The following is a 12867-nucleotide window of genomic DNA, read 5'->3' on the forward strand; positions in this document are numbered from 1 at the left end:
CTAGGCTCCCAGAGTTCAATAAATACAAAGAGGAAGGAAAAGAAGAAAGAAAAAAGAAAGTTGAGTTCTCTTACGTCTCCGGAGGGAACTTGTACAAGTGAGTATATCAGTTCTTAGCTATAAGTGGACCTTGATTGTCATTTGTTTGAAGGCAGGCTTGCTGGTAATGGAGATTCAGGGCAACCCGCATCCCAAGACTCTCACAGGGAAAACTTTGGATTTAAAGAAATGTAACAAAGTGGTAATTCAGACTGTGGACAGAAATGTGACATGGGGAGGGGAGGCGGTGGGTAGGCCTCTTTCCTGCCCTCCTCAACACACATGCAAGTTCATACACATTTTAGTTCTGTTATTCTTTCTCTAGAAGACAGGAAAGCAGACACAAAGTAGATACAAAGTGGAACCAGCCTTTTTGGCTTAGGACAATAGGATGTGGGACGATGTAAACTTTTTGGCTACTTTCACTGATTTTGTTAAACTGATAAGAACAGATACTACGCTTGATCTTAGCCAAAAGGCCAAGAAGCGATACTACTTTCACTGATTTTGTTTGAGAAATTTTATTTTTAAATTATTTGTTAGCTACTTTCATTGATTTTGCTTGAGAAGTAGTTTTCTTCTGTTTTAGTCTTTGATTACCATTTCCTATTTGGTCCTTCCTAAATTTTTAGTAACTTAAAATACAGTCATCTGTCTTAGAGGGAATAGAAGGAACGGCGGTGTTTTCCTAAAATATCGTTTAGTTTCACATGTTCCAGGGAAGTAAGACTTTCGAGGGGCTTGGGCGTGCTGGTTGCAGCAGGATCAAAAGAAGAGAACCCAGAAAGGGAAGTGAGATGAGGAGAAAAAGTTGCGGATGCTTTTTATAAGAAATGCTCCCTCTGCCTCCAGCAAGAGGCTCCTGCCAGAATTTTATTTGCTGAAAACTTGGATGGTTTTTAAATTCTGTTTTAATAAGGTTGATTGATTATCTACTTTCAATCCTAATTCATTGTTTTTATGCTTGTTTTTTGTTTGTTTTTGCTTAACAAAGCCACTCAATTGCAGAAGCAGTAGGGACTCAAATCCGTGGTGTATTGAGGCCCTGTTTGTTCTCCCCTCCCTCCTTGGCCCCCAGGCTGCAACTGCAAGGAAGGAGCAGGTATTTGGCCTCAGGCCCAGTTGCTTTCCTTCTGTTGTCAGCAACTGTTTTCTTCTCTCCTAAGCTGATTTTATTTTCTTGCCCTGTTGTCTTAAGTCACACTAATTAACAGTCTTTTTGGTGAAGGCCAAGGTGAAAATAGCCTCTCAACCTTCAACTTTTCATAGCTTGTAAATGATCTTCCCTCTCCCTCAGAGGAGCATCAGTCTGTGACATTGATATTTTTGTCCCTGTCTAGTGAGCCTTTTCAATGTCGGTTCCCTGCTGTGACAGCCACGTCAATGCTGAGCATAGGGACTGTCCCAGTCCTCACAGCTGATATTACAGGCTGTCTGGGGCTTCTGGAGACGGCACACTCCCATTGCCTGGTGACGGCTGGACCCACAGGGACTCGAAAACTGCCTGTTTTCCAAACCAAAGACTGGTAGTAAAGTAAGGATCGTCAGCCAGATGCTTCTTCCTGCAAGTGCCTGTCATCGGAGAGCCTCTAGCCCACATACCATGGAATTTATCTGGTAGTATAAATTATGCTCTTGTGAATTCGGGGCATTATGTAATGCTTTAGAGAACTTTTTAGAAAGATGGGGACACTAGGGACTTTTCTACAGTCACAATATATGTGCTTCCCTGACTCTGCAGGAGAGAGAGGTGAACAATGGGATGTCTTTTCTTCTCCAACCTTGGTTTTTTTCTTATCATATGTGGAGGTATAAGCAGCTCTATGATTCATGTGAATTTAATAATATAGAATTGAAGCAGGCATTTTCTAACTTGATACTTTTTCCCCTAAAGTTTTGCAATTCTCTCATTTTCATGGTAGCATAGTGTAATGGTTAAACGTGTGGGCTCTGGGTTCAGTTCCTGGCTTGGACACTTACTGGCTCTGTGAACTTGCATAGTTTATGTAAGCTTTATGGTGTCTCAGTTCCTTTTGTTAAAAAGTGGGGGTGTTAATAATTATGCCTGATCCGCGGAGTTGTGAGGATAAAATGGAGTAGAATGGTTGGCATCCTCAGAGACCGGTCTGGCACATCACAAACAAACATACTGGCATGCCTATCAGAAGAGCCTGTTTTCCTAGGAGACGGGTGCATGCTTCAGTGAATCAGTGCTCTTTAGGGTACAGCCTCCCAGGTTGGATAATGAATTAACTCCCTGATTGGAATCAGAGAAGGATTCTCAAAGGATGGATCCTTGTAGCTGCTTGGGTGCTGATTTCTAAACAAAATGTAAATGTGCTCATTTACATTCCAGGCCAGCCCGTGTCCATCTCCAATACCATCATGTGATTGGAGGCACACTGTAATATTCCAAGAAGCTGACACGATCTTCTGTTGAAACAGTGTTAATTTCAGATTCTAGCTGAGTATACTCAATAACTGTAAATCCCAGAGTTTCCAAGAGTAAGACTAGATGTCTGTGGGTACTCAATCTTTATTCAAAGGCATAACCCAGTTTTCCTTTATACTGGAAAAGATGCCACATATAACATGATGCAGTGTTCTCAAGTATCTAAAGTTTTGGTGAAAAATAGTCTACAGCCAGCCTCTGAGTATTACTATATGTATACTTTAAAATGATTATCTTGATATAAATAATATTGCAAAAAAAATTATTCATTATAATCTTACCACCTTTATCTTATTATATGGTTATAGGATTATATGACACTCCCATATCACATTGCTTTTCTTTTCCATGTTCTTTTTAAATCTTTATACATATACATATGCTTTGTATATTAGAATATAATGTATAATTTTGTATTTCATTCTTACCCATTTAGCCCTGTTGAGCATTTTTTCCTTTTATAACAAAATCCTTATAATTATTCATTTTAATGTATAGATAGATAGCATTCTGCTAGATAAATGTATTGTGTTTTACCATTATCTCCTTTTGGAGTACTAAGGTTATTTTTGTATTATTGTTAACATAACCCTGCAGCATATTTGTGCATAACCCCCTTCCTTTTCTCTGGGACTTTTTTTCTCTAGCCATCAATTTATAAAGTAATAACATATGCATGATTATTATCTAGATTGTCTTATTCTTATAAGCGATTAGCTTCTTCATGTATAAGGCCCTTTCAGAATAGACTCCAGACATTGAGTTGAAGGAGGATATGAAGCATGGAGACTGAGTGTGGATGAAGTCTTCTCCAGGAGAGCCATTTGTTGTCTCTCAAAAAAAAAAAAAAAAGTATTTTACATGTTCCAGGCACTCTGTTAGGCCCTGAGGATATTATGAGCAAAAAGACATGGTCTTTGTCCCCTTAGAGACTGAATCTAGTGAGGGAGTCATCTTTAATTAAATAATTGCATAAATAGATAACAAATCACACTGCTAACAATAGCTGCAACAATAAAATGTGTGTATGTTTTGAGGGTTTTATTATGGCAAGGACAAAGGGTAATTTTCTGAAGAAGTAATATTTGAGCTTTGTTTTGAAAGATGAATAGAAATGAAATTAGGGGGCCGGGGTGTTTTCTGGGTAGTGGGTAGAGCATTTGACCACAGAATGCTGTGGCAGGAGGGAAAAGGATCATTGGAGATAGGAAATGCTATACCAGGGTAGCTGGAGCACAGATACTAAAGTGTCCTCTGTTTTCTGGAACAAGAAGCTGCATTGCTCTAGAATATTTACTCTGAGTGAGAATGGGGGAATGGATTGATTGCTTTTATTACTTTTTTATTCTGCAAACCTTTCATTGCTGCTGTAAAAACTGATTCTAATATTGGTAAAAGCCTTCAAAATTGCTTGGTGGTCTCTATATGCTTATTAAAAATAATATCCCACTTATAATCTATAAGAAAAAAGTTGTCATATCATTTATATAGCTCCTTTTAAGAAAGGAAATTTACATCTGTGACTTTATGTTAATAAAAAGAATTTCATTTCAAGTTGACTTCTGAGCCAAGCAAAGCAAATATAAATATTCTGGTTGACATCAAAGTTAGATGAATCTCTGTAGAGATTATATATTGCATATGAAAGGAAGTCAAATTGCTTAAATATCTATTTATTATTCTCATAGCTCTCCAATCTAATAACTTCTTCAGTGGTGAATCAACTTTCTAAATGTCAGGACAAATTATGGCTATTTATGACTTAATCTTTCTCTGGGCTATAACAGATTCAAAATGCCTGCACTTTCACTCTGGCATGTAGGCAGTAATGGGTGGAATTTGTTGTGCTTTGGGTCCATACAGATGGATAGATATGCATAATGGTGCGCTATGGCCACCTTCCATCTTCATGGCACTTTACATTTTCTAAAGCATTTTAATATCTCTTACTGTATTAAAAATCCAGTTTTAGAGCTGGAATGGACTTTAAGCTTTAGTTTAAAGGTGTTTTTAACAAAAAGCAATGGGCTTAGAGAATTGTGTTCAAACTGGAGCTCTGTGATCTACCAGCTAAGTGGCTTTGGGCAAGTCACGTAAACTCTGTCACACAGTCACCTCATTTCTACACTGGGGTTAACTAGTACCAAATGTGCAAGATTGGCTTGAGCGATAATTGAGGTCATAAATGAGAAAGGTTCCCAGGAGATGTTTAACCTATATGAATACTTTTAGCAATACAGCACATGGTCACACACAAACTAATATAGGCAAACATATTAGGATACAGTTCCCAGCCAAGTACTACTGGCTCAGTTTTACAGGTGATGAAATGGAATCGGATGGGGACAAGCTGCTTATTCAAGATGACTTATCAAGAATGAATCACAATGAAATGCACGTCTCCTGACTCTTGGTCTATCGTATTTACCTCCATTCTCCTTCACCTTTGGAATTTCTTTCCCTGCCTTATGTTCTCCTCTTTGGGGATTTATTCCTTTTCATATTAGGCAGAAGATAAATAGCAACATGGATGGGTTTTATTAACATGACCCTCTGACCTCAAACTAGCACTGTTACGTCTTAGAAAAGACATCTCAGACCATAAACTAATGACTTACAATGATAGATAATGCAATATTGCAGAAAGAAATTAAGCTGGAGATTGTAGTGACTAGCTGTATGATTTTTAAATAAGACAACCTTTCTATGCCTTATCAAAAAAAAATGATATTGGACTGGGATATAGCTATGAACTTTTCTGCCCTTAATATTTTGAGAGTCCATGCACAGAAGTAATAATTAAAGTGCCCATTACTTATCAAAGCAGTTATCAGCAGTGAAATGCTTGAGGTGCATTTCTGTAGTATTTCCTAAGCCATTATATACATTGTACTAGAGGTTTCTTCTATTAAAATATTTCAACACTAAGTTGGTAAGGACTTCCCCTGGGACTTGATGTATTCATTTTGTATTTATATATGTTTGTGAACCACAGCAGGAATAAAACAATACCTTTTCTATTCCTTGTTTACTGAACTACTACTTAACCTACAAGAACCAGATCAAATGACAAAATTTTTGTGATGCCTTCCCATTCACCCAAGTGGAAACAATCACACTCAAAGCACATAGTTATACCATCCATCAGGAAGCAGTGTGATCATTTGTTTGTATGTCTGTCTCCTATGTAAGACTCATGTATTTTCAGAATCTATAGTAGAGCCTGGCACATAATAGATGCTCAATAATTATTTACCAGATGATAGAAGATTCTGAAAAAATTTAATAAGTCTCCATGTGTCCGTCATTGAGTGTACTAAACAGAACAAGTTTCAGATTATTCTAGGATTCTTTTCATTGCATATTTGATACTATGTGGTGTTTATGGTAAAAACAACAATGAAGAGGGTTGTGACAAATCAAGTATCCAACAGCCCTGAGGACTTGCAGCAACTTCCCCTGTGACTCTTGATTGATACTCAGAAGTGACTGTGCAACCCTATGTGTCACATCTTCCTTCAGTATCAGCTGTCCTTACAGAGCTCACATTGTTTATTTGTTTTCTGGTACAAACTATTAAAAGGTGGAGCTGCAGAGAATAGGATGTGGTTGGAAAGAGATGAGCGCACAAAAAGCCTGGGGCATACTGAAGGAGAGTGTGGTTCTTCCTTGGAGTGGAAATATCACTCTGAAAGTTTGTAATATCTTCTCTTAGTTTGTAAGTGCTCCACCAGCTACTTGTCAGGAACACTCCAGCCAAGGCTACCAGATTTGTAGAACTAGTGCTAGGGTTAATTTACAGCAGACTGGCAACCAATTGTAGTTTGGCTGCTGAATGGATTATTCCAGGTAACAGTAAAGTTTATTCAGGAGAGGTAGCAATGTGTAATTCAGTGCCAATAGACTGGATTTGTTTCCAAGTCTGCCATTTACCAGCTGGATGACCTTGCAGAAGCCATGTCATCTGAGACTCAGCTTCTCATTTGTCAAAGGGATTAATGACCCTTTTCCTGCTCTTTCATAGAAGTGTTGTGAGTCTCAATTTAGAAAATAAATGTTTGGGAAATGTAAGATGTTATCATTTACCTCTTTGGTTTATATTTTACTTTCATCAATTAAGAAAATAATGACAGACTGCACTATATTATTAGCTTGTGGTTAGGGGTAAATTTTAGCTTGGAATAATTTGGGCAATCACACTGGTTTATGATCTTGTGCAAATTTAGAAGACTTGGTGTGCCATGCATACAGGTTTTTAGTCGGAAAATTAAAAAGCAAAAGATCTCCTTTCCTAATCCCAAAGAAAATCTTTGTTTCTTTTGACTAAATCATAGGCTTTTGAACACTGAATCATCTGAGTATACCACAATCTACATATGATGTCCTTAAGCACAAATAAACTCTGTTGATTTCAAAAATTAATGTTTCCCCTTGAAGATGGAATGTTTATAAACTGTGTTGATGGTCTATGGCTATCTGTGTTTGCAAGCCTGCTTATCACCAAGAATCCCAAGGTGAGATGGGAATTAGCTATCAGGAGAAAATTGTGCTTTCACAGCTGTTCTAGGCCAAATATTGAATCAGAGTACTGTTTCAGTCAATGGTTTTTATAAAGAGAAAGTAGCACTTCGTTTCATGGAGAATGTCCCAGAACAAAGAGAATTTGTTTGCATTATTCTGCTTTTTTCAATGGAGGGTATAAATGTCACTCAGTGATTCGACTGGGTATTCATGGACTTTTATAGCAATTACATTAGATTCTTATTTCAGATAGGCTCAAAGGGTAGAATTTTTTCTAAAAAAATAACATAAACTACATCATATTATATCTTTAATTTTTTTGTAACATAAAAACACTGTAAATTTATGAAGAGGAGACAAAAACAAGATACTTTTGTTTGGGGCCTGTCAAGATTTCAAACCCCAAAGGGTCTGTGTATGGCAATACAGGCTCTCTCCTCCCCAGGGGAGAGGCTTGCTTTCTCTGTGGCTAAATTGGAAGGACTTCTGAGGTGAGGAAAAAAGTCATGTTAGAGCTTTAGTATAAAGCTCCTTAGTCAAGCAGGACAGAAGGGTTTTTGAATTTAAGTTCTGGTGTTTCCTAAACTCCTTGGAAAGATAGGCTAGTCCTTTTGTTTAGATTTTAAACATACAGCTCTCCTGGTAAAATTGCAAGCTCTGGGAGTCTGGCTGCCTCATTTAATTTTTAGTGTCAGGAGAAACAATCCCCAGTGAAAATGTAAACACCAGACTATTATTTACCAGTGACACTGGCTCTGAGCCTAATCTTCAGGTGTCTCCAAAGCTATTTTTTAAAGAAAGATCTTCCTTGTTTAGATCTGATGAAAAATTTCCATGCCTGACCAGATGCTTTGTTTTTGTGACCATTCTTGCCTGGGTCTGTAATATATGAAATGACACTGCAGACCAGGCCTCCTTATCTGGCTTCAAGGACATGGTGCCCTTGGATGAGAACCATGGATTTTGGTATCATCCTCATGTGAACACTAAGTATTTTAAATGAAACCCATCTGGGAATTTATAAGACATATTTGTGAGAAATGAATGCATTTGACCAGGAACAATACTATTCTTGTTGATTAAAATAAGATAGTTTAGTTGTCTCTTTTTGATAGGAGTGTGTGAATCTCACATTAAAGCAGAGGTATTTTGTGAAAGAGGTAGAGGGGACGGTATCATTAATTTCCCAGTGTAACTAGGACAAAATGATCATCTGGAAGGTAGAGACTGATTGTAAGGGGTAGTGGGGGGTGGGGGGAACATAAGATTTGGAATTGCAAGCCCTGGGTGAATAATGGCTGCATGATCCCAGGGAATCCACATAACTCCTGAGATGTCAGTTTTATCAGCATATCCGTAGTAAAGTAGGGATATAAAAATATATATATTTGCATATATTTTGTGTTTTATTCTCTGGATCAAAATAAAATGTTATAATGTGTTTCAAAGTGTTCCATGAATATTAGAGTGGTAAGATATTATTATTATTAATACTGCTACTACTACTATTAATACTGTTTAAACCCAAAATTCAGTTGAGTAAAGTTGAAGATCTAACTGGCTTTATTAAATGATTGAGCAGCATCCCATCTAGCAAGTAGAGGGGAACTCCCAGGAATTGTACAAAATGGGAGGTTTTTATAGGAAGGAGGGTGGGGCAAGAACTTTATTAGGAAAAGAAAAGGCTGCTTTCCCTTAGGGGGGAAGGGAAAGGGTCTTATCATGCTGATTACCTCATTTTTCTTTGGGGGATGGAGAGGGCCTGTATGGCAGATTACTTCACTGGCGCTATTAAAACTACATTTCTGGGAGAGGTTGAAACCCCAGTTAGATTACATATTAAGCCCCTGTTTGGGAACTCTGCCTAAGTGGCTCCATTTTGGGCCTGAGGTTTCTTCTTCCTCCTCCTCCTCCTCCCCTTTTTTTTTCTCTTGTCTAGATCAACCAAACTGACTCCACAGAGTCACCCTTAAATATAGCAGATGCTCACTAAACTCAATACAGGTGGATGATACTCTATTGGGAAAGTATTCTCAGAAGCAATGAATCTGTCTAGATTATCAACACACTGTGGGCAGGAGCCATCTATTCTTCCTCTATCTTAGACCTTATATATTTTTCTGAGCCTTGCACAAAGCAGGATGCTACGTTCTTTTGTTTTTTTTACATATTTTTTTATATTTCATTTTTATTTTTTGTTGAGTTGTAATTAACATATAATGTTATATTAATTTCAGGTATACAACATATTGATTCAGCAATTCTATACATTACTCAGTGCTCACCACGATGAGTATAGTCATCTGTCACCATTTGTTATTAGAATATTATTGATTATATTCTCTATGGTGCACTTTTCATCTCTGACTTATTTATTTCATGACTGGAACTTTGTATCTCTTAATACCCTTTATCTATTTCACCCATCCTCCATCCACCTCCCCTTTGGCAACCATCAATTTGTTCTTTGTATTCAAGAGTTTGTTTCTTTGTTCGTTTTGTTTTTTCTAGATTCCACATATAAGTGAAGTCACCTGGTATTTGTCTTTCTCTATCTGACTTATTTTACTTCATATAATACCCTACAAATTGATCTATGTTGCAAATGGCAAGATCTCATTCTTTTTTTATGGCTGAGTAATATTCCATTACATATGCATGCCATATCTTCTTTATTTCATTCATCTATCAGTGGACACATAGGTTGTTTCCATATCTGGACTATTGAAAATAATACTGCTGTAAACAGGGATGCATGTAACTTTTCAAATTAGGGTTTTGATTTTATTTGGGTAAATATCTAGTAGTGGAATTACTGGATTGCATGGTATTTCTTTTTTTTTTAATTTTTTATTGTTATGTTAATCACCATACATTACATCATTAGTTTTTGATGTAGTGTTCCATGATTCATTGTTTCTGTATAGCACCCAGTGCTCCATGCAGAATGTGCCCTCTTTAATACCCATCACCAGGCTAACCCATCCTCCTACCCCCCTCCGCTCTAGAACCCTCAGTTTGTTTTTCAGAGTCCATCGTCTCTCATGGTTTGTCTCCCCCTCCGATTTCCCCCCTTCATTCTTCCCCTCCTGCTATCGTCTTCTTTTTTTTTTAACATATATTGTATTATTTGTTTCAGAGGTACAAATCTGTGATTCAACAGTCTTGTACAATTCACAGCGCTCACCATAGCACATACCCTCCCAAATGTCTATCACCCAGCCACCCCAACCCTCCCACCCCCCACCACTCCAGCAACCCTGTTTGATTCCTGAGATTAAGAATTCCTCATATCAGTGAGGTCATATGAAACATGTCTTTCTCTGATTGACTTATTTCGCTCAGCATAACACCCTCCAGTTCCATCCATGTGTTGCAAATGGCAAGATCTCATTCCTTTTGATGGCTGCATAATATTCCATTGTATATATATACCACATCTTCTTTATCCATTCATCTGTCCATGGACATCTTGGCTCTTTCCACAGTTTGGCTATTGTGGACATTGCTGCTATAAACATCGGGCCGCACATACCCCTTCGGATCCCTACATTTGTATCTTTGGGGTAAATACCCAGTAGTGCAATTGCTGGGTCGTAGGGTAGCTCTATTTTCACCTTTTTAAAGAACCTCCATACTGTTTTCCAGAGTGGCTGCACCAGCTTGCATTCCCACCAACAGTGTAGGAGGGTTCCCCCTTCTCCACATCCCCACCAACATCTGTTGTTTCCTGACTTGTTAATTTTAGCCATTCTGACTGGTGTGAGGTAGTATTTCATTGAGGTTTTGATTTGGATTTCCCCGATGCTGAGCGATGTTGAGCACTTTTTCATGTGTCTGTTGGCCATTTGGATGTCTTCTTTGCAGAAATGTCTGTTCATGTCTTCTGCCCATTTCTTGATTGGATCATGTGTTCTTTGGGTGTTGAGTTTAAGAAGTTCTTTATAGATTTTGGATACTAGCCCTTTATCTGATATGTCATTTGCAAATATCTTCTCCCATTCTGTCGGTTGTCTTGGTTTTGTTGACTGTTTCTTTGGCTGTGCATAAGCTTTTTATCTTGATGAGGTCCCAATAGTTCATTTTGCCCTTGCTTCCCTTGCCTTTGGCGATGTTTCTAGGAAGAAGTTGCTGCGGCTGAGGTCGAAGAGGTTGCTGCCTGTGTTCTCCTTTAGGATTTTGATAGACTCCTGTCTCACATTTAGGTCTTTCAACCATTTTGAGTCTATTTTTGTGTGTGGTGTAAGGAAATGGTCCAGTTTCATTCTTCTGCATGTGGCTGTCCAATTTTCCCAACACCATTTGTTGAAGAGACTGTCTTTTTTCCATTGGACATTCTTTCCTGCTTTGTCGAAGATGAGTTGACCATAGAGTTGAGGGTCCATTTCTGGGCTCTCTATTCTGTTCCATTGATCTGTGTGCCTGTTTTTGTGCCAGTACCATACTGTCTTGATGATGACAGCTTTTAATAGAGCTTGAAGTCTGGAATTGTGATGCCGCCTGCTTTGCTTTTCTTTTTCAATATTCCTCTGGCTATTCGGGGTCTTTTCTGATTCCATACAAATTTTAGGATTATTTCTTCCATTTCTTTGAAAAAAGTGGATGGTATTTTGATGGGGATTGCATTGAATGTGTAGATTGCTCTAGATAGCATTGACATCTTCACAATATTTGTTCTTCCAATCCATGAGCATGGAATGTTTTTCCATTTCTTCATGTCTTCCTCACTTTCATGAGTAGTTTATAGTTTTCTGAGTACAGATCCTTTGCCTCTTTGGTTAGATTTATTCCTAGGTATCTTATGTTTTTGGGTGCAATTATAAATGGGATTGACTCCTTAATTTCTCTTTCTTCTGTCTTGTTGTTGGTGTATAGGAATGCCACTGCTTTCTGTGCATTGATTTTATATCCTGCCACTTTACTGAATTCCTGTATGAGTTCTAGCAGTTTTGGGGTGGAGTCTTTTGGGTTTTCCACGTAAAGTATCATATCATCTGCAAAGAGTGAGAGTTTGACTTCTTCTTTGCCGATTCGGATGCCTTTGATTTCTTTTTGTTGTCTGATTGCTGTGGCTAGGACTTCTAATACTAGGTTGAATAGCAGTGGTGATAGTGGACTTCCCTGCCATGTTCCTGACCTTAGGGAGAAAGCTCTCAGTTTTTCCCCATTGAGAATGGTATTTGCTGTGGATTTTTCATAGATGGCTTTTATGATATTGAGGTATGTACCCTCTATCCCTATACTCTGAAGAGTTTTGATCAAGAAAGGATGCTGTACTTTGTCAAATGCTTTTTCTGCATCTATTGAGAGGATCATATGGTTCTTGTTCTTTCTTTTGTTAATGTATTGTATCACACTGATTGATTTGAGGATGCTGAACCAACCTTGCAGCCCAGGGATAAATCCCACTTGGTCGTGGTGAATAATCCTTTTAATGTACTCTTGGATCCTATTGGCTAGTATTTTGGTGAGAATTTTTGCATCCATGTTCATCAAGGATATTGGTCTGTAATTCTCCTTTTTGATGGGGTCTTTGTCTGGTTTTGGGATCAAGGTAATGGTGGCCTCATAGAATGAGTTTGGAAGTTTTCCTTCCATTTCTATTTTTTGGAACAGTTTCAGAAGAATAGGTATTAATTCTTCTTTAAATGTTTGGTAGAATTTCCCTGGGAAGCCATCTGGCCCTGGGCTTTTGTTTGTTGGGAGATTTTTGATGACTGCTTCAATTTCCTTAGTGGTTATGGGTCTGTTCAGGTTTTCTATTTCTTCCTGGTTCAGTTTTGGTAGTTGATACATCTCTAGGAATGCAAACATTTCTTCCAGATTATCTAATTTGCTGGCATATAGTTGCTCAT

General features: G+C 38.0%; 1 pseudogene; it reads right to left on the reverse strand.

Moving 5' to 3' along the window:
* Positions 1 to 425: 425 nt before the first annotated feature.
* LOC116640862 lies at positions 426 to 530 on the reverse strand (annotated as a pseudogene).
* Between the last annotated feature and the right edge of the window lie 12337 nt (positions 531 to 12867).

The sequence above is a fragment of the Phoca vitulina genome, unplaced genomic scaffold (genome assembly GCF_004348235.1).
Source record: "Phoca vitulina isolate PV1807 unplaced genomic scaffold, GSC_HSeal_1.0 scaffold20, whole genome shotgun sequence".
Classification (NCBI taxonomy): domain Eukaryota; kingdom Metazoa; phylum Chordata; class Mammalia; order Carnivora; family Phocidae; genus Phoca; species Phoca vitulina.